Consider the following 21170-nt stretch of genomic DNA (forward strand, 5'->3'; position numbering starts at 1 on the left):
ATTCACCCCAAGGCTCAGGGTGCCTCCAAGACGAGAGGCCTCTATCTATTAACCTGCCTCTTTCCTCTTCACTCCATCTGTCTGTCTAGACTGAATTGGCCTCTTTCAGAGCAGTCCATCCACAGGCCCTTCAGTGCCAAGCCCAGCTGCCTTTGAGAGGCTCTCTCTCTCCCCCTAATAGTTGTTGTGCCATCAACTTCTTTTATTAGTAATGAGTGTCTGGTATTGTGTTTTTTTTTTTAATCAGCTCTTCTTGCCTATAACATAGCCATCAGTGACTGGCTGGCCCTGAGTGAAGGTAAGGCAAGAACTAAAAAGGACTGACACCAGGGTACCAGGCACACAGCTCAGGGTGCAGCGCCAGTTAGAAGAACAGTTGGGGGTTTTTTACCCCATTTTTCACTCCCCAAAGCGGCTTACAATTGCCTTCCCTTCCTCTTCCCCCAAACAGTCACCCTATGAGGTAGGTGGAGCTGAGAGAGTCCTAAGAGAATTGCTCTGTGAGAACAGCCCTAATAGGACTGTGACTAGCCCACAGTTACCCAACTTGCTGCATACAGAGGAGTGGAGCGTCAAACCCGGCTCAACGGATTAGAAGCTGCCACTTCTTTCCATCCTCTTCCCTAAATATGGATCAAACCTCACCGTGCCAAACAACAGAGAGAAAACACAGAATTGAGAAACAGTGGGTTTTGTGGCATCCTGCAAATGTTTGTGTCACAATGTGTCTGCTGGTTTTTAAACAAATGCATTGTGGCACGCATTTTCACAGGATCTTAAAACTTCTGTTAGTTTTGAAGGTGCCAGAAATGCTGTTCTTTTTTTTATGGCAACAGAGAACAACGTTGGGTACATTCTCTACCCTTGAGGAATGTACAAGCCACCATTTTAATGATCTAATCTTTTTTATTTGGATATACTTGTAAAGGCTTGTTCTGTCATTTAAATGCCACACAAAGAATAGGCAAATAAATGATAGGCGGAGCAACCAAGTGTGTTTTGAATTCACTCTAAACCAAGTCAGTTCAGGATACGGAAGAGAAAAACACAGCGCCTTGGGCATGTGCAGTGTGTTTCCCTCAATGATAAGCAACCCACAGCCTGCTTTCACAGATACAAATTTTTGTGTAAGAAAGAAAATGGGGGCATAAGGACTCCAGCTCTGCCATCAAAGAGTACACTCACAGTTGCCAATCAACAACACTGTACACGCTGTGAAATAATCATTTTCTAGCACAACCTAAGAGGATACACAGCGTTCAGAATTCAACCCTGGGATTAAAGTGGCTCCCAAATGTTCACTTCACTAATCCTAAATTAATTCCTATATGAACCACAGCAAAATTTGAGATCAGCCAGCAAGGCCCTGGCTCAGGTTTTATTGTATGCAGAAGCCAGATCGGCTCCCACAAGAAATAGAGCCATCTCAGTGGCCTGTAGGTCAGTACACTGTTTAAAAATGCCCTGCAGCACCCTTTAAAAATAAAATGAAACATAAAGAAGCCTTCTGAAGAACAGAAAAGCTCGTATATTCTTTTGCATTGTACTGGATGGCCCTCATAAAATGTATTGTATGAGAGTTTTTTTTTGTTTTGCTTTGAGCCAGTGTGGCTAATTGCAATCACTGCGGATCAGGCCTTTCTTGATTTGGTTTGGTCTAAAAATGTAGCCTCCTGTTGGGTGTCCTTCTTTTTGGCACCATTCTAATGCTACATTTATTTCCATTGTGCTTTTTTTCAACCCTTTGGCTATAAAAGGTGCCAGTAAAAGCCTTGTGCATGATACTGTTGTGTCTCCACTGTTTCAAAACGTTGCGTGATGACTTTAATATTTTCACATCTCTGCTGAGATCTGACATCCCAGAGACACTGCGTTAGTATCGACATGCCCTGTCATAGGGATGGTAATGGTGCATTAGTAACAATATGTCATAGCAACAGTCACACAACTCAGGAGCTGTCTGGGTAGTTTTAGTATGCTGTCTCTCGGCTGGTGAAAGTTAATAACTGCTTGGAGGGAGGCAGAGTGGTGCAGAAGCCTTCCCCAGCTTCCAATTAAAACTAAGGAGGCTAACTTAATGGTATGACCTTCAATGAAAAATATTAAGATTAGCCAGAAAAGGAACTGTAGACCAGGGGATTCTTGTGTTGTGGAAGCTGGGCATGTTGGAATGAATATATAGCAGATGCTACAAAACCCAGGATGTAAAAAACCTAACCAAATTTCTTTTACAAAGTAATTTGCCATGATGGTCTCCCTACCCCACTCCACCCCACTCCCTAGCAGGAGTGTCCAACTTTCAGTGGGGGGGGGCCTCTCAGCGAGGGGCAATTAGAGCCCCCCCCAGTGCTTCCCAACGCTGTGCCAGCCTCTCTGAGTGGCCCTCAGTGGGAAGTGCCTTCCCCCCCAAGGTCCAATCCTAGAGCCACCATATTGTCTTAAGGACCCTTCACATTTTATGTGATATGACGATACCTTGCTGAAGTCCCTCCCTTCCCGAAACCCCACTTTCCCACGATCCACCCCCAAATTTCCAGGGAGCTCCGAAAATGGAGTTGGCAACTCTAGGTAGTAATCAGGTCGCAGGCTAGTAGACATTAATAATTTCTAAGAATTGGAAGAAGAAAAGTTGGGTTTTATAGCTTGCTTTTCTCTACCTTAAGAAATCTCAAAGCAGCTTATGATTCTCTCCCCATCCTCTCCCCACAACAGCCCCCCTTGTGAGTCAGGTGGGGCTGAGAGAGTTCTGAGAGAATTATGGCTGTCCCAAGGTCACACATCAGGCTTCATTTGGAAGAGTGGGGAATGAAACCTGGTTCTCCAGATTAGAGTCCGCCTTTCTTAACCACTAAATCAGGCTGGCTTCCAACTAGTACAGCATGAAAAAGATTAGGCTCAGGCCTCATGCCTTGATGTGCCTTATTTTAATCTGCAAGGAGAGCATTAAAATACAACTCTCCTACCTGCAGCCTGATGAGGCACCTGTCCATTCTCCCACTGCATGTGTAGACCATGCCAAAGCAAAACCCTGCCAAGTGTTCATCTGCACATTTGGAAGTGCATTAAAATGTATGCAAATTAAAAACTGCTCACTGAAACTATACTACAGAGAGGAGGAAAAACAAGCAGCTGGGATGCAAAAACACTTGCAGAATAAATCAGGCCAGATTATATAGCTGGCCAGTTAGCAAACCCTCGTGCAACCTGCTGCAGACCTGCAATGAGAGCCCAATCTAACCGAATGACAACAAAACAAATCTTTCTATGATCTGAACAGCCTCTCCTCCTTTTCAGGGAACATGGATACAATACTGGTTTATCTGCAAACCCTTTGACACTGCTTTAGGAAGGCATTCCACACTAACAGAAATTGGCCCAGAAATATTGGCTTCCCTGTTTCCCATCTCTTTCTCACAATAAAGGTCCTCAATCCCATCCCCACCACTATCCACATGACTGTTAAAACAGGTAGAATTATCTTGTTTCCAGATTTGCTGGATGAAAAACCCCAATAATATGTGACATCGGTTTCATTTTTCTAGGTTGTTTCCCTCCCCCGACAATGATAAAGCATAGCCTTTCCATTGTGTTTTATGATGCTCGAAGCACTACATGCATATTAGCTCAGTAACTCTGATAACATCTGTATTGTGAGTCTATCATCATTATTAATTACACTGCAGATGGGGATTGGGGGCAGGGGTGGTTAAGGACAGTCACTTGCCTAAAGTCACTTTACCTAGTTCATAGATTCAACAAAACATATACTTGAGTCCTAAGCAGAGTTACACCCTTTTGGGCAGACCAATTTCAGTAGACTAAGAGGAAGAGCTGGTTCTTATATGCTGCTTTTCTCTATCCAAAAGGGTCTCAAAGTGGCTTACAATTGCCTTCTCTTTCCTCTCCCCACAACAGACACCCTGTGAGGGAGGTGAGGCTGTGAGAGCCCTGATATTACTGCTTGATCAGAACAGCTTTATCAGTGCTGTGGTGAGCGCAAGGTCACCCAGCTGGCTGCATGTGGGAGAGCGGGGAATCAAACCCGGCTCAGCAAATTAGAAATTGGCATTCCTAACCACTACATCAAGCTGGCTCTCTTAGAAAGGAGTAATTCTGTTTAGAATGGCACAGCAGTAAGGTGAGACTTGGAGCTGCGTTCATGAGCTTCCAGTCATTTTTTCAAAAATATTTTAAAAGCACACATGTGTTCCCCAAATCTGTTTCAGGACTGTGGCACGGCTTTGGGGAGGTTAGGTTTTCTTGAGTCTGACATTTTCTGCCCAAGGTATTTCATATCAGGAAAACAGAATGGGGTGGGGGGAAGCTTTGGCTCCCTTCTGCCACTGTATACTCCAGATTCAAATCAGGACCCTTTCCAGGTGTATTCTGAGAGGAGAAAAACACAGAAGCTCATCCCTCATCAAGTCTAGCTTTGCTTTTAGGCACAATCTTCAGCAATACTACTATAGTATAAATGTGTATGTCTTGCTGCAAACAAAGTGACCTTTATTAAGTGCCTTAATGCATTCTTCCCCATAGGCAATGATTTATGGCAGACTTATCTCCTACTAGCATAGTTAAATTCACATACTTCCTGAATCTCTGATGGTCAAATTACTATATGTGCACTGTGGGAGATCTGTGAAACTCCTGATATTTTCATTAATGCACACTGTGTGTGTATTGTATGTACATTTGTGTTTTTTCTTACATGGGTTTGGGAGAAGAAGCAATTTTTAAAATATATTAACACATTCAATAAATATTACAGAATCCCTCACCCCCAATGCAAAATTTCCAATCAATACAAACAAAACAGGTGGGAGAGATGGGACTGCCAATACCCCCGGCTCCTGTTGCACACAGCTACTCCAAGCAGCGGTGGGACTTTTAAAAAAGAGCAGTGACATGTGCAGAGAGGCACATACGGTGCATAGGGTAGTTCTAGGAATCATCAGAACCTCCATGGTGTTAATCCTGACCCACATGATCAGCACCATGATAACTGGATGGTATGGACAGCTGAATCAACAGCCGACTCTCATACTACAGGGTGATCCTTCTCATGACAGTCTGACCTATTGCACATCCCACACATCCCCACAGTCCATTGAGATTATAAAATCTCCAGACGTATAACTAACCAGTTGTTTGTCTTAACTGTAATTTTCCTGAATGATGATAATGATTATACAGTCTTGAAAAAAAAGGCTGCCAGTGCCAGGAGTGACAATGAGAAAAGAGTGGAGATACTGGGCCAGGCTAGAAGCCGTCCATACAAACAAGGGATCCAAAGTCCACATTCCGCCTAACGTGCCCAGCTGAACCTGACAGATGCAAACTGGGAAAACTTTGCAAAGGGGCAGCGGATAGTGGCAAGCACAGTCTAGGACCGACGTTGGCACTGGCACATGCCAGGATCTGGCAACAAAGGCTGCAATTCAGCTCTTCATTACAAGCTGCCAACTTGACCAACCGAGCAATCGTTCTGAAGGCAATCAACGAGGCACTGTCCCTTTCCTTCTCCTGATGCAGAATCCAGCCTGAAAGGGTGTCTTAGTTGCTATGAAGTAAAGCATTGAGTGCAAAGGACCTGCTGTGGGCACAGCCGTCTGTGTGGGCCTTGGCCTGTGTTATGAGCTGCTGCTCAAAGCTCTGTGGGATCCAGCTTTGAGGTGCAGTCTGTTCTCCTACTGAAACACTGGGAATACAAGTTGATTTCTCCATGAACCTGGGGACGTTTGTAGCATTTCAACTAAATACAAAAATAAAAAGTCACGTCAGCCTGACAGGCAGATAAATAATACTGTTATTTACTTTTACAGGTATTGCTTAAGTCAAGGCATGGAAGTTCCCATTATAGTTTCACAAGCCCTATAAATATCTCCTATTCTGCCCACATATATGCCCACATCATAGCCTCAGGCATACATACAGTTACCATTGTTTGCTTCAAAGATAAATCCCTTCAAGGTCAGGGGGTCTCCAAGCAGTGGAGGGGGGGGTAGCTCTTATTTAGATGTTTTGCCCTGTTTCAGCCTTCTTATTTAACCTAGATGGCAAGTTCCATTCTGAAACAAATGAATATCTTTCTATGTATCTTGCAAGGCTCCCTCTAACGATAGTAGACATACACACCTCCCTTCATCTTCGGAACAAAGCTGCCTAGGACTATCAGCTGCTATTGGCTAAGGGTATGAGGGCTGTAAGACTTGGGAGGAGAAGAAAAGATGAGAAAAGAAAACATTAAATCCACAGCCTTGTATGAATGGCAGGTATGCCCTTGATCTGTTAGCACTGCTGTCTTTCTCAAGTACAGATGTAGCCTACGCAGCCACCCCTTCTAGCAACTATCCACCTTAATCCTTGGACAGGCACTGCAAGACTCTATTTTGACACTTGACTTCTCAAGGGTGTATATAGTGTTGTCAAGTCACTTCCAACTTACTGCAACCTTATGAATTAATGACTTTCAAAACATCCTACCATTAACAGGCTTTCCCCGATCTTCCAAACTAAGTCCCAAAGCTTCCTTTGTTGAGTCAATCCATTTCATGTGGGTCTTCCTTGTCCTACTGCCTTCAACTTTTCCTAGTATTATTGTCTTTTCCATGCCAGTGTGCTGCATGAATATTGAATGTGAGCCAAGACAAGAATGACTTTGGATTCCTGACCATCAGCCCCCCTGTGGCCTTAAACCTACAGCTGTTAATATGACTTGCATGGCTGGCTGGGCAAAAACCCAGCCAGTTTCACAGCATGGGGAGTAGTGAAGATCACTCTCCAGCCAATGTCTAACAACTCCCAGTGCTATGCAAAAAAAAAAAAAAAGTCCACTGTTGCAATGCAGAAAAGTTCAAGTCACCTAGGAGTGCAAGTTTACTCTCCTACAGATTTTGGACAGCTTATTCGCCCTTGAGCCTCCCAATGAAAAGTGACTGTGACCTCAGTTTTACTTTTAAACATTCTAACTCTTCTCTGCAACATTTCCTCCTTAGTAAATCCTCTTGCGCTGTTATCATTTCCCTGCTAGCCCCGGAAATGGATTGCTGAAGCATGTCCAAGTAAACTCATGGGGTGAGCATCTGTTCAGTCTCATTCCCAAGCACTCCCCCCCCTACTCTCACCCCACCACCCCCACCACTGCAAAGTTGAGCTCCCCATTCTCCCCATAGTTGAGCTCCCCTCTGAGCTCCCCTTCAAACCAACAATTTTAGTTGTTTAGAAACACGGAGGCTGTAGCTTGGTACTAAATGAAACAAAACAAAAAGTCTTCAAGTTCCAACACAGGAAGGAAGGAGTCAGAAGCAGGGTGTTTTCCCAGTTCAGCAAATGTGCTAATTCCACACATTCTGAAAGCAATTAAATAAAAACACATAAATAGGGCAGGAACTGGGATTTGTGACCCAATATAAAATTAGCTGTCTCTGCTGAAACATTCAAGCTACAAGCTGTGTTTGGCTGTCTTTGTAATGAGACTATCCAACTGTAAACTCATTGATGGCACTAGCAGCTCAACAGATCTGAACTTTGTTCAACAGCATACAAGCTTCCTGGGCGCTCTTGCCAGGAACAGTGACATTTGAAAACGCAGGCAGGCTGCACGTTGGAAGGGGAAGCAAGTACCTGAAACTGTTGAAAGCTTTCCCTTGGGAGGCCTGACACCCACATCGAAAACATTCAGACCCTGTGGCCTACACTGCAGAGCTTCTAAACTGTATCCTAATCTTGAATACATCCACCTCTCAAGCAGGCTAGGTGCTGCCAACTTTTTCACTGGCCCCTCAACAGCCAGACATGCTAAACATCTCTGTATGCTAAATGTCTCTTGAAATAACAGAAGCAGGTAGGTAATTGGGGGCCCATCCTGGTAGTATATAGCTTGGTTTTGCACCACAGGGACCAATCTATACCCACAATGGAACTGGGCCTGACTTAGGTATGTACATAACTGCCATCGTCACAACTAATTTATGGAGACCCCATCAAAGGGCTTTCAAAGAAATGGAGAAGCAGAGGTAGATGGTTTGCCATGGTCTTCCTCTCCAGAGCTTCCCTTGGTGGTCTCCCATCCTAGTGCCAACCTTGCTTGGCTTCCAAGAGCTGACGAGATTGAGCTATACCATATGACTAGGCATCGGCTTGCCTTGTAGTATGGCAGCTGCCAGGGCCAATGGATTCTGGGGGAGCCACAGCTGCTGACTCACCCCCCCCCCCCATGCCTGCATTCATATCCCGCTTGCTTATGGGTGCTTTGTCACCTGTCCCTCCAGCCGCATATGCTGGAGATGAGCCTGTGAGTACTGCACTAAGAAGCAGTATTCCCCATGGCCATGACAGGGGCATTCCTAGCCACACCCACCACACGTTAGGGAAAGGGTGTACAGTTAATGTGGGCAGTGTGACTGCAGTTGGCAGGAGAACTTGCAAGTGGGCAGAAGGATATGCAAACAAGCAAATAAGGTTGCCAACCTCCAGGTATTACAACTGATCTTCAGACTACAGGGATTGGTTCTCCTGGAGAAAATGGCCACTCTGGAGATCAGATTCTATGGTATTGTATCCTGATGCACCCTCATCAAACTGTGCCTTCCCCAGGCTCCAACTCCCAAATCTCCAAATATTTCCCAACCCAGAAGTGGGTACAGGGCATCCCAAGTACTCTCTGCCCAGGGATGCTTAAAACCTATAACTGGACTTGCACGTTGCCTTCACTTCCAGTCATGACTTACTGCCTGCTTTTCATTTACTCTTCGATTTTGTCCTCCCTTTCATTCCTGGATCTGAATTACTGCACTACCTCAGAAAGTAATTCCCCAAATGCAGATTCTCTATTTAAAACTCCTTTCTTTCAGACCTGCAGAACTGAAGATCAATGCAGGATCCAGAGTGGGGTCTAGGGATATGTTCAGGTGCCAAAGTTGACTTTGTATGCGCTCAGTTGGCACAGTTCATACAGCTAAATACCACTGAGGCAGTTCTCCTTTCCTAAAGCTGTCTCTGGTTTTTGGAAGCCATGCAAACACTGCTTGGAAACCCCCACTTTCAGCACAAGTTTACAAATGATGAGAATTTAGAGCTGCCGGACTGCAAACTGGAAACCATGTCTGTGAGCAAGAGCTCTGCTCCTGAAAAAGCCTCCTTCAAAACGTAAGGTAATGGGAGCCTGATCATGGTTCCTACCTGTTCCCCTTATCTCTGGCCAAAGTGGTTCTCTCTTTCTCTCTCCCTGATCGACTGTAGCAGGTGGGCATTTCCCCCTTCACCCACACTGTTTAGCATTGTGCTTGGTCATTCTTTGGTGTTTCTGGCTGCCCCTGCATCTTAAAAGGGCACCATGGCAGAACAAGGTTTGGCAGGTGTTATTTCCTATTGCAGCATCATTGCACAGGTTAAAGTGGCTAAAGCCACTACGCTCACCCTCATTTCCTCCCACCCAGCTAACAAAAGCACAGAAAAAATCCTCCAAGGCTAGACGCTAGTTCTCCTCCATGGCATTCTAAATTTTGACACTGTTGAGTGCAGGAACCATGTCCTGAGCTGTTGCATGCAAAATTCAAAGGAACGCAGCTGAGAAAGACTGGATGGGCCCCTCTTCACACTCATGTGTTTGCAGATACATAAGCCGCAGCACTGGCCCCAATACAGCTAGATATTATTCTACTGCGCACAAAGTATCAGCCTAAATGGAACCCCTTACAGAAACCTGAAAAACTCTAGCTGTTAAAAAAATATTTCAAAAAGGTGGTGATAGTGGGGAATTTGCATGCAGTAAACAAAAACAGCTGCTTCATCCTACCTCAATGTCTTTTGCAGCAAAGGTTTGAGAAACTGCATTGCACTGGCTCAAGGTTACAACAGTGCAGATCACAGGCTTCTGAGGACCAGATGATGCATACGACCAGAGAGAGCAGAATAGTGCAGAAAGACTACCTTGTAGAAGAAATCGGTGCTACAAACAAGGCTCCCCTATTCTACCTCCCTCCCCTCCTCTCCCTCTGCCACTGAGCAGGTCCTACCTTTGCAAAGGCACCCCATCTCTGCTGCATCACTCCTCTCCACTGGGCTGATGCTGCGTGCACAACACTCTCCCTTCTGTAGAGAGCAACCTCTTCTCTAACTTTCACACCCCCACACATTGATTGATGCATACTGCAGTCGCTGCAAACCTCACAGCCCATAGCTGGGGGGGGGGGGGGAGAGACAACTGGGATCCCCTCCCACACTGCCAGAGCAGAACCTAAATGCTGGTGTTGCCTCTCGCCTTCTCCCTCTGCCCCCTGGGATTTCCCACCAACACAAATCTAGCAGATGGTGTCAGACTAATAGCAGGAATACTCGTTAGGCACCCAGCAGTGTTCATTGAGCTTACTCTCTTCCTTCACAGTCTCCCTCCATTGTCAACATCTGGCTCATTTCAGCGAGGTCTCTGGGAAAACAAATAGCCACTTGCTGTCCTCCTCACTAATACCAATACAAAAACAGTAAAGGAACACAACATGGCTTTTCCCTTAGCAGTCCAAACACCTATGTTAGGGTGTTGTCCAATACATTTCATATAAAATACATTGAAGAACATATGAAGCTGCCTTAGACTGAATCAGACCCTCGGCCCATCAAGGTCAGTACTGTCTACTCAAAATAGCAGCAACTCTCCAGGTTCTCGTGCAGAGGTCTTTCACATCACCTACTAATTGGGACATGGATCCTGAAACTTTCTACATGCCACACAATGCTCTACCACTGAGTAAGTTTTCAGACATAGGAGCTGCTCACCACTGTGAGTAGATTTTGCACAGAAAATACACTAGAAGGAGAACAAAAATGGGTCATGCAAATGCCACTATGTGTAGAGTAGCAGCCAAGTCAAATTACATGCAGCATTTGCATGCCAGAAATTAGAGGAGGAAGAAGAGTTGGTTTTTATACCCTGTTCACTACCAGAAGGAGTCTAAAAGCAGCTTACAATAGCCTTCCCGTCCTCTCTCCACAACAAACAACCTGTGAGATAGCTGGAACTGAGTCCTGAAATTTCTGCTCGGTGACAACAGCTCTATCAGAACTGTGACTAGCCCAAGGTCACCCAACTGGCTGCATGTGGAGGAGTGCGCAACCATACCTGGCTCACCAGATTAGAAGCCACTGCTCTTAACCACTATGCCAAGCTGTCTCTGGTTAAACGTGCTGCATGCACATGCATACGCCAGCACCACTGGAAAGTGCACTGAGTCATGACAAAGTATGGTGGAACACTTACACAGCCAAGTACTCTACACCTAATCTCGCCCTCATATCCTTACTTAACACTGTCAAAGGACAACTTTCAACATTGTAAGTAAACACATTTCCGTCCTTTCTTCTCAGAACCTGGTGTTATTTTACAAACAGAAGCTTCGGCTTCTAAATAAAACATGATCTTTCAACATGATTATATAATAACAAGAGATGAGTTTATAAAACATGTCTAATTGCCAGAACATCAGCAATATATGGCAAGAACAGAAAGCATCATCATGAAGGAAGAAGCAGTGGTTCAGATCAGAACATTGGCTCAGCCAGCAAAATAAATGGTTCTAGAGAAAACTTAGAAATGGGCAATCTCAATTTTCTTACCAAAGATCTGTTAGAAAACTTATTCATGTGGTCTGATGGTAGTATGATCTCCTCCTTTGGTGTTTGTACCACCTCACTTCTTGCCTTCCTTTATGAGATATTTAACGATTCCTTATTATACTCTAGCTCATTTTAATGCTAATAAATATTGTGTGGGAAGCTCTGTAACACTCCACATCCAGATCTTCTTTGGCTTTGTGGCCAGAATAAATTGATATTTTCTTTCAAAAAAATACTAAAATCACCCTTTTCTAATGTTTTTAGGAATCTTATTGCTAGGTTATCATATTTCCATTAGGAAACAAATATAATATTATTTTAGTCATTGCTCAAAATTTATAAATCAGAGAAGCTCTGAAAAGGAAAGGCAGTACTACAATCGGGATGAGAAAAACACTTTGTGGTAGTATTTTTATTTCAACATAGTCGGTGGGACGGTATTTCTGAACCTGGAGTTGGCAACCCTAATCAGAGGTTATGCCATAAAATATATGTCATTCATTAGGGTACTACAGGGCTCTAAGGTAATTCAGGGACAAAATTAATGCACTACATGTCTGTCTATACCAGAAAAATGATAATTGGTATATCTCTCTATGCCACACATGAAAAGGGAACTCTTTAAATGGGTGTTATTATGAAAATTAAAAATATTTGTGTATTTTGTTTTTCTGTCTTGGTGGGAAAGTGGTTTAAAATATTCTCCTCCCCTCCTGTTTTGTCCTCACAAAGGCAGGAGAGGTTGAAAGTGATGGGCCCAAAGATACATAGCCAGATTCCATATCATGGTAGATTTGAACCAGGCTCTCCCAGATCCTAATCAAGGCTCTTGTCTATTACACTACACTAATACTAGTTTGAATTTATATATGGGCAGGGTTCACCCCTAAGGTTACAATACTCAAACATATCTAGGTATGAGGCATTTCAAATAATTCTACCACTATGTAATTTAGCTCAGTATCATCATCCTTACATGACTGGAGGATTGAAGCTGAAACAGAGAGGCTTGCCTTTACCTGAGTTTGTGTCTGTGGTGAAGATGAATGAAATACTTTCAGCCTCATAGTTCAGTCATTCAGTGTGGCACCAATTATCTGCAATAGGAAATATCTAAGTGTAGAATGTCTAGGCTTACAAATGCAACCACAGAACATCTTAATTGACGTACCTGGAAGAGCCTAGAGTTGAATTACTTCAAACTCTTCTTTTGTCACAAAAATCAGCTGCCTGATCTAGTGGGCAGATGTGGAGCTCCTTGGCTAGCCACAGGCAAAGCACATGAATAAGCCTCTGTCCCGTCTCCCACTATCACTCCGGCTACTACATGGATGCTCTTTCAGTGTAAGATTAGACACTTCCAAAGCCCCAGGGCAGGCACATTGCCATTACAAAGTCCCTTCCTGTAAGCCACATGTGACATGGTTGCAAATACAGAGCTGGTAAGTAACTTCATCAATATGACAATGGAGCTATTTCTCAGTCACTGAGTAATTACCACATAAATAATGGCTCCTGTAATACAGTGGCATGAGTCTGTAAGATGATGCCTGAGGGAAAGAGACAGCAAGAAGAACAGGATGGAACCAAGTTTTGCTTGTACTTATTAGTAGTACGTCATGCCAGTTTTGGAGGACACTTTCAATACGAGATTGGAGTGACCCGGATGGCAACAGTCCAAAGAAAACAACAGCAGTTCCTTTCTCAACGTTGATCTTGGGAGATTTTTAAACATAACGGAAATAATTCCGTTATGAGAAACCCCAGTTACAAGAGAAATTCAACCCCAGTTCTTGGGAGTCAGATTTGCACAGAATTTCTTACCATCTTACCCATTTCCCCACAAAACATTACAGCTTTGCTCTTTAGGGCCAGTACTGTTAGTCATGTCATCATGTACACATTTGTGCAGCGTTGTGGGTGTTAGGCACTCTGTTTACTCTACATTTCTAGGATTATAATGTCCATAATGCCAGGTAACAGTGATTTTCACAAATTCCTCTGTCTCACTGCAGCTGCTTCCCACTTTGATCTTCATGTTTCTAGGGTTACACTTACAGAGGACTGGAAGATTGCAGTGGGAGGAGAAGACAGGAAACTGACTGTTTGTGGAGCACAGCCCATTCTGCATAGGATCCACGTCTATGGGAGGATGAGGTCAGGCCTTCAGTGGAGCACCCCCAAAACACACAGCAGGAAGGTTCTGCCCACAAGTTTGCAAAGAAGGTATAAATGGAATACAAGTGGCAACCCTGAATGATATGTACTCAAATCTTTTGCTCAGATGAGAAAAATCTGTTAAAGGTCCCTGCCCCTAAAGAGATTAAACTGGCCTCAACCAGGGCCGGAGCCTTTTCAGCCCTGGTTTCAACCTGGTGCTCCCCTATGTGGGTTGAAGAAGAGGTGGGGCAACCTGCCACGACTAAAACTCCAGTCTGCAGCCCGGCATGAAACCTCCAGTGCGTAAACGGTCTATGACATTTTAATTAGCTATCCCCCAAAAGGACATCTCTAGTTTTGATGCAGATAAAATAACCAAGTATTAAAGAGATTTCCCCCTACTCTGCACAGTCCCTTAAGTTTTTATGGGTGATAATAGCCCATAAAAAACTGCCAAGCAATAATTTGATCGATCTTTTTTTCTGCACCATCAGCTGTGTTGAAAACATCTATGGCCATTTTGTGAAGGGCAAAACTGCTGTGACAGGTAAAAGAGAACATGATGGTGCAAGTGGATATTAAAAGCTTTCACCTAAAGACCACTATACATAGCACAAGACCCTCCCCCTCTTGCCACTTTTTCTCAAGCATATGAAACCACAGCTGGAGCAAAACCAAGTTAAGGAGACTGCTAAATTAAGGAGATTGTATAAGAACCACAAATCTTTTCTAAGACTGCTTTGAAGAATCACAGTTGTGTGTTACTGTTTTTCTGATTATCACTGCTTACTATCTGGGTAAGTACTTCATGTAAAGAGACAGAGGGGCCTGACTGCATCTAAGGATCACACAAGAATTTTAAAGACAATTCACACCACCCATTTTCTTAGCCATCTAGATTAAACAATGGATGTTGAACTCACCAGAATAAAATACCCTCAGTTCAACTCAACAAACATGCATAGATAGAGCTAGACCTCAAATGCCCCCCCTTTGATATCAAAGGGGAAGCCCTGTAGTTGCTTGGTCTGCATGTACCACATTAACACATTAGTTAGCAGTGGCAACGTATCACTACCTAATTCTTTTATATTTAAGCAGCATACTGACAGAAATGCTGAAGACAGTCTCAAAAGGGACAGCTTGGCAGGAAAAGTTCAGAAGAAATTACTAAAGAGCAGAAGAGGGAAGAGGAGGAATTTGATTTTATCCTCTGCTACCAGCTACACAGACTTGAGTCTGAATATGCTCAGCACGTTAAAATTCTATAGATCGTCCTGTTATGCAAACTAGTACTAACACTGGTAACCCATAATCAATGCATGCACCCTCACTACCCCACCCTTTTAAAAAATGTAAAGGATGATTACTGTCCATTAGCAGAAAATCTCTGTCTCTTTCTCCCTCTCTCTGTGGAATTTTGCATCTGTGTTTCCTGGCCGGTTTAGCAAAACATCCACACATTTTGCATTGATTTTCCTACATGGGGTATCTATGGCCTTTGCTAAATAATTCACCACAGTGCTAACCCAACAGACAAAACAATCCCTTCACGAGGTTTCCTTTGTGGTCAGAAATGACTGTGTTCCCTAGGCATAGAAAGGGCCATTCATTGTGTTGTCAGCAAAGCTCTGGTGCTCTTTTAGCATCCTTTGGCTAGTGTTGTGCTGAGCACAGGCACTGTTCGTTTATGGACACAACAATAATGCTGACAGTGGGCAAATTTCATTCTTACTGAGGACACATTGCACCTTGAAGCCTGGCATACTGCCAGGAAATCCTGACAAACAGCTTTATATTTATGCTAAAGCAATAATCCCAAAAGATCTACAGGCTTGTATTCGTAGCACCTACAATGCCAATGAAGCCACCTCTGCAAGGGATGTGTAAACCAATTAAACAACCAGGGAAAACTGAGAACAGTGGATTGAAATACTGTGCAGCAAGAACTGTATTTTGCTCTTTTTTATTTCAATCAGCAAAGAATGAAATTCATGGGAGTTCTTCATTATACAAGACTCATACTTGTTTGCATTCTTGTACATCAACCTACTGTATAAAGATAGCAATGATAAGAATAAATGGAGAACCATTTATTAAGGTGCCCTCCCTCAAATGTGGATTCTGTATGCCCTTGTGTTCACATTAATCCCATCAAGTCAAGTGCCTGTGGGGAAAACGCTATGACAGAAACACCCATGACCTGGATAATGTATTTGCTTTGCTTCCAGACTGGTCTAGAGGTAGGTAGTTCTTGAGAAGGGTTAATGTTTGCCATGCTTTAGCCAGGACAACCAGAACTGCCACTGGCAAAAGAGCAGTCCATCATGACTATTTTAATTTTATATTTATTTTAAAACCAATGTACCTAATGGTGGGAATGTCTACCAAAATGCAATAAAGAGTTACCAAATTAAAAACAGAACTATTCAGTCCTTTTACAGTTTACTGACTTAAGTCCAAAAGCATGTCCCTAAATATTTCCCACTGAAATCAACAGGGGCTAAAAGTGCTTCATTCTAACTTTCTGTCTCCTATCCTTTGAGATCCACTTGGCAGTCACACTTGAACGAAATTCACAGAAGAACTCCTGATGCAAGAGACTTTTTGAAAACCCTGTCCATTTAAAAACTATTCACTAGAATTCAGCAAAAAAAAGCTGTGATTGGGAACTGGTTTGGAAAAAATCAACTCTGGCATAAACCTGCTCACCATGTTAATTTTATTACATCAGTTCAACAAATTTCAAGGTCTCAAGTGGATACATATTTGTGAAAAAGAATGGCTTGCAGCAAGTTCATATGACCTGGATCTTAATGCAGTTAAACTCAATCCTAATTAAACTGCTTCCTAATATCCACTAAATGGCTTGAAACCAGTACTCAATGACATTTAAATTCATAAGTTTTAAATACTGCATGTTACAAAAGAACTGGCACTCTTTAAATTGTCATGATTTCATTCCTGCTTAATTTGAACATATAGAAAGACCCCAACTGGGACATCTCTGAGCAGGTAGACCCAAATTGCCATAGTTATTGCTACCCCAAATCATGGGATAAAACAGCATATGGACCACAACTCAGCAATTAGCCACAGTTGAACCTTGTTGAACTGAACAAGGTGTAAATGTTCCCAACTCCAAAGGCACTCATTTCAAATACTGAAATCACTCAAGCATTATAAAATGCAGGATGGCTGAAGCACGATCATTAGTCAGCCTTCTTGGCTTAGATGCCCAACACATGCAATGAAAACCGTTTTTCTCATGTCCAAAATCTGATACATATTCATGCAAAAAATGCTATTGTATTATTCATATGTGAATGCCAATGGGAGGAGAGGAGGTGAGCAAATCTTGAACTGGCATTTGTGAATTCAGTACATATACTGAACCAGAGCCAGCTGAACTGTATGGTCAAATAGCACAAGGCAAATAAATCATTCCCAGGAAATTTTGCCTTTCCTGTATGGTTCTACCACCTATCCACAAGCACTACAGGAATGACTCATCAGAATATTGGAAGGTGCTGCCTCACTCATTGGATAAGTTTTCAAGCACCTGTCAATCAAAATACAGAAAGTGGATGCTGTCAGCTTATAGAAAAGACTTTCAGGTTCTGCTCTCGTCCATGACACCAAATCACCCCAAACATTTTTAAATGTCTTATTGATCTCCAAGCTACATATCCTGCAATTTAAGAATACGGGTACAGTAAGGGAACAGTCAAGTCCTTGTAAGTCTATTTTAGTCAGCAGAGCAAAAGGCCAGGACAACTATATGAAAACAGATGCTAGACAGATTTTGCATATTTTATATTGTCCAGATTAATTGTCTCAAAGAGCCAAGCAAAGTCCATTGTTACGTCCTAGATGGAACTTTACTTCCCATAAGAAATCAGGCCAGCGGCTTAAAGATGCTGTTAGCGCTGGCCCTACAGAAAAATCTACAATTCTGATGCACAGGGTTGCCAGCAGCAACTTTGGGTTGAGGTCTTCAAACTTCCTTCCTGAAAATATGGGCTGTGACATAGGTAAATGCCCCACACTTTCTACAGTGAACACAGAAGCAAAAAAGTAATTAAAATTATTTGCCATCATGCCAACTTTCTTTAGCAATCTTTTAATTCCTTCATCATCTGAAGGCTCCATTGTTTCTCTGGGTGGTTCCCTGCTCCAATTTTTTTAATGTTTATTGTTTGTCTTGATGCTTTTAGCAACCTGCTCCTCAACATTTCTTTTTGCATGTCTAATTACTTACTTACATTTATTGTGCCAAAGTCTGTTGCCCCACCAATTCAATTTATTGGGGCAGTCCTTCCACTTTTTAAAAGACACCACTTTGCTTTTTATAGCTTCCTTGACTTGTGCTGTTAAGCATGCTGGCCTTCTTCTAGACTTCACAGTGCCTTACCTAACTTGTGGAATGCATTCCGTCTGAGCTTCAATTAGTATGGTTTTAAATAGCTTCGAAGCATCTTGTTGGAACTTGTTGGACTTTATGGGTAACTTTAAATTGACCTGGATGCTGAACTTACTAGCAATGTAGTCACTTTTCCCAATTGGTGTGACAACTTCTCTCATACACACACAGGTCTTGAAAGCTGCTCAGAAGCAAGTCCAAGATCATTACCCTTCTGGCTGGCTCTGTGGCCAACCATTCCGGTGCACAGTTGTTTATAATGTCAAGAAATCTCATTATTTCAAGCATGATTCAAACACATATTTACCTAGTCAATGAGAGGGTAGTTCAGGTCTCCCAGTATAATTTTATTTACTTTAATCATCTCCCTTATTTCCTTCTCCATCTCAAGAGCAGCTTCAAGGGTTTGATCAGGTAGGTGATAGCGCCTCCCCCCCACTTTAAAGTGACCATTAGAGCCCAGTATTTCCATCCATATGAGCTGCGGGCCCTGCGAGCCCTTCCAGGGTTCCGTAGGGCCTGCAAAATGGAGCTCTTCCACCAGGTCTACCGTTGAGGCTAGAGCAGTGAGGGAAGATCGATGGAGCCCCCCTGGTGTTAAGCTGCAACTCGATTACTTGGTGTCTCCTGCCTCCTCCATCTAGAGTTAGGGGTAGTGGCTGGAGTGGGGGGGGGGTTTCCACCATATTGTTGTGTTGCTATTCCACTGTATTTATATTTTTTGTCCATTTTAATAGGGTTTTAATGGGGGTTTTAACTGGACATCTGTAACCTGGCACAAGCCTACTTGGGAGTGGCGGGTAATAATTTTAATAACAACAACAATAATAATATAACTTTTGTGGCAAAGTTAATTCCCCTGATGTTTTCTAACTTATTTGAATCTATGCCCTCTTTGATATACAATACAAATCCTTTCCCAACTTGACCCTCCCTGTCCAGACTATAGAGTTTATACCAAGGAATGACTGCATCCCATATATTTTTCCCTTTCCACCATGTTTCAGGGATATCTGCTATATCAAAATTCAACAGCCAATTCATTGTCAAAATAAATATGAGACTATTTGGCTGGAAAATGAGGATATGAACATAAAGCTGATTAAGAGAACATCTAATGCTTGGGAGTTTTCCAAAAAGTATCACCTGAAACGAAGATACTTATACAGGTAATTCCTGGCACTGGCATTGAAATGGGAAATGCTACAACCATTAGAATGAATCTTCATTTTTAATGTGGCATTGATTCATTAACTTTCAGTTAGCTGATGAAGGCTTTCTGCTCAGGGAAGAAAATACCAACCACTTCCCTTAGGCTAAAGAAGGCTGCATCTAAAATATAGGAGAAGCAGACTTCATCCACTCTTGAATTACAGGCTCATGTTTACAAGATATGGATCCCCTACTCTTACATATCTCTACAGCAACAATGGGCTGAATTCCACAAATATGGTATATCTGCAAGATCATATTTAGATAGCATGATAAACTGTAGCTTGTTTAAACTATGGCCTGTATAATAAGACTCTGTATCAGATATAGGTAACAAATCTATGTTCATACATTAACCCTGGTTTGTCTACTTCTTCCCCTCTCTTTATCTCCACACAGAAAGGGCATATTTCCTATACAGTAACTAGGCAAGGAGCACTGCTACTCAACAATTAATGTCCAGAGCAATTAAAATAATTTACAAATTCAAGTTTGAAATCCTAGTTTGGAGGCCATCATACCTAGTTGGATGGACAATATACATTCAGATTTCACAACTAACTAGTCTGTAACCATGAGTATATAAACCAGAGCATTAAGGGGTCCTGGGAGGAGTTTGGCATGATCATTTACTGGCCAATCAGGTCACCTGGAAGTGCCTGTATGCCCCAGATTGGCTGTCCACCCAGTGGCTGTCCAATCAAATTACAGCTCCCGCCCCTAACCATCTCGTCACAGTTATGTCGTTTCCTCAAAGTCCTGGGCTGCTCAGTCAACTGTCCTGTTCTGAGTGTGCTGCCAGAATTGCAAGGGAGCCCTTCATCTTAGACTGCTCTAATCTAATCTATTTTCTTCTTTCACCTCAGTTCTGCAAGCACAAATCAGATATGAGGGGCCATTAGTAATCCAAAGCTGTTCTAACAAATATTCCCTGCACTTTTCCTGTTAAAATATGGACTTTTCATAATCCCCACCTTCTGTACTTCTGGCCCGTCACACCTCCTTGAACTTTCTGGGGTCTAACTTTTTCCTGTGTCCTACACAGAAGGTCTGCCCAGCAAGGAGCCACCCAAAGAAGTAGGCTCTACAGAATAAAAATGGTCCATCCTCAATGTGTCCCTAAGAAGCTTGAAGGGGCCTTTAAAACCCTAGAAGCTGGTCTCAATGAGGCCTCCCTTCAACAGATGATGACCAGAGCCAATGAGAATGTGGAGAAAGGAGAGTCAGCCAATCAGAACGAGAGATCTCTAAGGCCCAGCCTCCATGTGTTGTAGGAATTCTGAAGAGAAATCCCTCCAGTTGAGGGTGACTTGAAGATTCCTCGCCAAATATTTTATTGTTGGACCTATTTTGGCAGGATGAAACAGCTGCGGGGGGGGGGGGAGAGAAGAGCGACTCTAGCATTGGTCTCTGAGAGCCATTCGGGGTCAACATTTAAACAACGGCAGCCTCTAAACTAGAGAGCTATCTCAGAATACCTCCCTCACAGGGTGTCTGTTATGGGGAGAGGAAGGGAAGGCAATTGTAAACTACTTTGAGACACATGAGGCCTGCTGGGTGACAGCGGCCCATTCCCAGTTCTCTCAGAGCTCTCTCAGCCCTACCTCACAGGGTGTCTATTATGAGGAGAGGAAAGGAAAAAGTGTTTGTAAACTGTCCCCCACACAAAACACCACTTTATCCCCATGCCCTTGCATGCGGGACAACCTTCCCCTACCTCTTCCCACTCCCAAACACTAGCACCCTTTGTATTCCTGTATAC

At 43.1% G+C, this 21170-nt stretch overlaps 1 protein-coding gene across 17 annotated transcripts in view; it reads right to left on the minus strand.

Annotated features, from left to right (window-relative positions):
• Positions 1–21170, minus strand: part of EPB41L1 (erythrocyte membrane protein band 4.1 like 1) — a 181913-nt gene that overhangs the window by 78756 nt on the left and 81987 nt on the right. The window contains exon 1 of one of the 17 annotated variants that reach the window (XM_077335359.1): positions 10020–10154. The exons of the other annotated variants lie outside the window; for them this stretch is intronic. The gene's annotated coding sequence lies outside the window, so the exon portion shown is untranslated. Of the gene's footprint in view, positions 1–10019; positions 10155–21170 lie in introns of those variants that run through there. 17 annotated transcript variants of the gene reach the window in all.

This window comes from Paroedura picta, chromosome 4, assembly GCF_049243985.1.
Source record: "Paroedura picta isolate Pp20150507F chromosome 4, Ppicta_v3.0, whole genome shotgun sequence".
Taxonomy (NCBI): Eukaryota; Metazoa; Chordata; class Lepidosauria; order Squamata; family Gekkonidae; genus Paroedura; species Paroedura picta.